This window comes from Lissotriton helveticus, assembly GCF_964261635.1.
Source record: "Lissotriton helveticus chromosome 1_1 unlocalized genomic scaffold, aLisHel1.1 SUPER_1_unloc_8, whole genome shotgun sequence".
Lineage (NCBI taxonomy): Eukaryota > Metazoa > Chordata > Amphibia > Caudata > Salamandridae > Lissotriton > Lissotriton helveticus.
The window spans coordinates 1,654,757-1,660,167 of NW_027611725.1; positions in this window are offsets into that span (position 1 = coordinate 1,654,757).

Consider the following 5,411-nt stretch of genomic DNA (forward strand, 5'->3'; position numbering starts at 1 on the left):
GCACACACTTTTGTTGCAATAACTTCCTAGCCAGTGACCCCCCATGCACGCACTTACCTTGCACACACTTTCCTTGCGGTGACTTCCTAGCTGGTATTCACCATGCACGCACTCACCCTGCACGCACTCTCCCTGCAGTGGCTAGTGGCTACCTAGCTGGTGATCCCCTTTGCACACACTTTTGTTGCAGTGACTTCCTAATCGGCTGTGGTGACTTCCTAACTTGTGACCCCCATACACGCACTCCCCCTGCACACACTTTGTTGTAGTGACTTTCTGCAAGAAGCCTCTCTATGCACAAGCTCACTGACACACTCCCTCTGATATAACGTCTGCACAATGGTTCCCGGTGCACACATTTCTCTGAAGACACGCGCCTTGCACGCACTTTCCATGAGGGGTGTCACAGCGATATATATACCGCCAGCGCGTTTTCAGGGCATCGGTGACGTATCACGCACTGCTGGCAGACAGTTGTTCTCAGACACTACCTGCACTCACAGTCCCCTCACAATCACGCTGCACACACCTTCAACGAGCAGCCCTTCATCGCTGCACACAGCCCTCCAGCAGACAGTCATTACACACACTGGTTCACCCTCTCCTTGCTTCCTCACCACCTGCACGGATGCAACCTTCACTCGGTGATTCCATACACTCACTATCACCCGTGCACACATCCACTCTCCCCACAGTGACTTCTTGCAGTGTGCGCCCTATTCACACCTCAACCACACGCGTGCACACACAGTCCCGGTAGACAGGGACTTCCTCTCCCATACAAACTCACTCCTTTCAAGATCTCACTGTGACGGCTCACTACCAGATGCGCACCTCTGATCACTCCCCGAGTTACACCTTCAACCAGTGACGCGCTGATCGGCCTCCCTCCGTGGGGCATCCAATCTCACACCAGAGGGCGCCCGTTTACACACTTATCACACTATCTGCTCCATCCTTTTGTTGTTGTTAGCCACTGCCATGGCACTCCTCACTGTGGTAGTGCCCCCAGTCTCCCCTCTTCAATGCCCTCGATGAAGTCTGCAGCGATCCCCTCTCGTGCACAGCTCCCAGGTACACGTCAGTGTCCTTCTCCCACCAGCAATGTCCCCTCTCCCCCCTTGCAGGGCATCCCTTGCCCCCTGCAGCCCCCGTCCCCGAACCCTGTGTTACCCCTCTAACGCCTGAATTACTGTTTGTCTACTACAGTGCCCTTTCGCTCCCTCTTCAGCACATCTGTTACCCCCACCAGGCCCTCTCCCGCTCAAGCAGTGCAGCTTTCACACCACCTGGAGTTCTTTCTCACCTCTAGCAGAGCCCCTCCCACCCTTAGTAGCGCCACTCTCATCCCCAGCAGCACCCCTCACAGCCTCCTCTCACCACCCCACAGCGCCTCTCACATCCTCGCAGCACCCATCACACCCGCAGCGCCCATCACACCCTCGCACCTCCCATCACACCCTCGCAGCACCCATTACACCCTTGCAGCGCCGCTCTCACACCAGCTACAGTTCTCTCACCTCTCGCAGCCCCCTCTCACCCTTAGCAGCCCCCCTCAAGCTTTGAAGCCATCGCTGTTGCATATTTATCTTATGCAACTAACAACCATTGACAAAGCCAATAGTCCTGGCTTGTAGTAGATGTAATGTTACTTGTTATATATGGATGGAATGGCGAAGCAGCAAAATACCAGTGGGGCGACACACTATGCCGAGCATGTATTTTCAGTTTGGGTTTTTAAGCCACGCCCTTCATTACATCGACCACGTCCCTCTGGGAGCCATCACAAGGTTTTTCATTCCACTTAAAGCCCTTTCTCCGGTATAGTGGCTTCCTGCTGAACTGAGAATACAAGTTCACTCAGACTTGGCAGTCCGCTCCTGAGAGACTAATCCATGCCCGGGCCCCTCATCCATTGGCACCTTGTGATTCTTACAGCGTTACAGTTCATATCTCATTCCCCTTATTGGATTTGGTCATTTTAGTGTTAATTTGTTCAATACATTTTACTTTTTTTTTCTATTTTGGTTTGGGTTTTTTATTGTTTTGCATTTTGACTTTTACTTTTTTGGTTTCTGCATAAATATTTGACATATTACCTTAAGTTAAGCCTGCCTGTTCCGTGCTTAGGTACCAGGGGGTTGATCCTAGGTTATTTGAATGGCTTTGAAAGTTCATTCTGACAACGGTTGTGATTGTTCCTCATCTACCGTAAATAATAATTCAGTTTCTTACAGAAACTATCTGAAATTATCTGCAAAACAGGCAGGAGACAACCTACCAGGCTTGAAGCACCCTGTGGACAAACTGGAATATGGGAATAGTATTGTGTGGCAATAGAACCTCTAAAAAAATTCAGCTTGGTGATGAACCAAGAATCACGCTTGAATGTCACAACTTTTTAAAACAAGGTAGTCAGGAAAGTGTGGCGAATATATTGCAGCTCTTTGCATTTTGGCAGCCCCAAGCAAATTTGAGAACAGAGTGGATGTATATAGCAGAGGCGAGTCTGTTCACCCAATGTGAGTGGTGAGATCCGCTTTGCTAGTCTGCCTGAAGTTATGATGCTGCTGACAGTGGCCTGTCTGCTAATAGCGATGGCGTTACTGGTGGATCTATGAAGCCAAATAAGAGAAAATTATCTTCCGACACTACAGTCTTCGTGACTGAGACCAGTAATACTGAAGACTCTGAGACTCACAGCAGTATTTTCTCCTTTCAGAGCGTTATTGCTGCAGATGGAGTGAAGCCCAGAAGTAAGCACATTACTAAGGTACCAACAAAGTTTAATATTGTTCATTTGTATGAACAGTTTCTCTTTTGCAGCTTTTGGAAATGCATTTTCTAGTTTTGTTGCTTTTTGGTTAGTTTTTTATTGTAGCTGTTATCTTCGGTTTAAAGGGAAAGATGTTGTAGTGTGTGACTGTGGCGTGGGATCAAGAAGAGACCTAAGACCAGTTCGGGGTAGGTAAGGTTTTATTTTGGAAAACGTCTTTTTATGACAGGTTGTCAAGGTGTCTCTCTGAAAAGCTCTGGGGTGCGTGATGGCGTCTGGTTATGGTCTTGTTTCCAGATGGTTAAGAAGCAGACTTCAGGGGATTTTCCGTTCTTCCTAACTCCTCGTTGGACTCCGCCAGGGAAAAGAAAAAGGTACAGGTCGTCAGGATATGTACTCTATCTGGACTCTCCCACAGGGAACCGGGCAAGTGCAGCGGACACCCGTGCTAAGGTGCTAAACACTTTATTAAACGTGCGAGGGTGCAGAGGCGTGATTACTGGTGAGAAGGGGTATATTTACACGGTGAGGACAAAGAAAGGTTGGGCATATATTGTGGCACACACGCGGCTACGGTTTACAAGAACCCCGTCTTCCACAGATTCGGTGGCCCCCTGGCTTACTCCTGTCATCCTCGGGTTCGCCTCCAAAAGCTACGTTCTCTGCTCCCCCGGGCCGCTCTCCCACTCTCGATCCTCGGTCGGTGACGTCACACGCCAGGACATCTTCTTCCGCGTTTTTACCCACTAGGAATCCCGCGTCGTCATCAGGGGCCGGAGCTGCGTACTCGTGTGTCTTCCAGTTAAAGGGGCCGTCCTCCAATTCGTCTGCTAGGTCCCAGGAACAAGGTTCTCCCCTGTTCCAGTTATGCTGATAATGAGGCAGCGAGGGGGAGGACGTCAGTTCACTACGCCACCACTCAACATTATCCGGTTCTTTTCCTCCCGTCCCCTGTCCAGTGTTACAGTGACCTTAATGCTGCAATTTGCATCTCATTACCATCATTTGCTTAGTCTGGAGAATCTCCAGGGTGTAGGAGGTTTGCTGTTCCAGAGTTCTTTCTTCAGCTTCTGGGCAGTTATCACTCTGTGGCGATCTGTGGTCCTGTTTCTCTGCTCTTCTTGTAGTAGCTCTTATCAGAGCTTCATCCATCCACCAACGATAATAAGATGCCAGGCATCACCCAGCACACAACACAGACTATGTTGGGCTACGTCGGCGCAGTTAGAGCGAGGATAAAGTTCTCTGGACCCATCAGGCTGTGAATGTAACCTAAGGGCTTAAGATGAAATGAAGAGCTTACCTCCTTCCTGAGTGGCTCCAGACTGCTGTGTGCAGACTCTATAGCTGGCAGCACCCTGGAGTATGTATGTATAAATCAGATTATGTTGCAAGTAACCTGCAATATAGTGGCAGACAGCACCCTGCCATAGAGTAGGATTTCTCATAGTATTTTATTTCCTGACACATTAATGGAGATTGTCTTTTAACAGGCAGAAGAACAACACTGACTACATTTTTCTGGGTTTGTCTTTAAAATGACGTACACATTAGGAATGGCATTTTGTTCTGCTGGAATAATAACACAAGTTATCTTGTACTCTATGTTGTTGCATGGATTTTTGGCTGCAATGCATTCCATGTTTCATTCAAACATGCTTTCTGCAGGGCACATACATGATTTGCTGTTGTAGAAAAGTAATGCTCCTGTGTACTGTGGCAGACTCAGAAATATTGAAAAACGTAATGATTTCTCTTTCAGCATTCATAGTAAAACTTTCAATTTTTGACTCAATCATTTGGCATAAACATAACTTAGTACCCTTAAAATAGTTGTGATGGGGAACATTCATGTGGGGACTGGCTCGACCAGAGTGCTTGCTGACTTGGAGGAGTATGGAGTTGACCACCTTGCCTGGTCCGGTGTGGAACCAAGCCAGCGATGCTTTGCTACAGGCTCATTTGCCCTGATAGCTGGTCAACAGTTTGAGGAGGAGGAGGTGAAGAGCTGGCTAAGTGTGCCATGAGGCTGGCATTTCAGTACATCACAGAGAAGTGAGCTTTGAGTCGACGTAGTGTTCCTCTTATACCACGTGCAATTCACCCTCTCCAAAGCCTCAAGAATTCCTGGGTGTGAAGGGCGACTGATTCTGATTGGGTGCTTAATAGTTTTCCAGAAACTCATGTTCTTGATTGTTCATGTTTGTCAGTAGTTAATTAAACACGTCCAGGGGTTTTATCTCTTCAGTGACACAAGCTGCAATAAAAGTTTCTTTGTCGCTGCAAAAAAATATGAACGGCTGACGAGCCTCTGTAGATCAAAGAATGGAAGGCCTGGGGAACTGTCAGTCATATCACAGCTAAGCAGAGCAGTGTCATGCTTCACCCTCACTCAGGCCTCTGATTTTGACCAACATCGCTTAAAACACTGGGACGTTAGAGCCCATCCTTTTAATGAGAAAACTACAAGTCCCATAAGCAATAGTGGCGGAAGGTGTCATGCATGACCTGGGGCAACATCTGATTCAGCACATCCAGTTCCATTTTTTAAGTATTTGACACAATATTGAATTTATAACCTTTGTTTTTTATGGTCATGAGTCACCAGAATACTAAAAACGTGTCTTTTATTTTC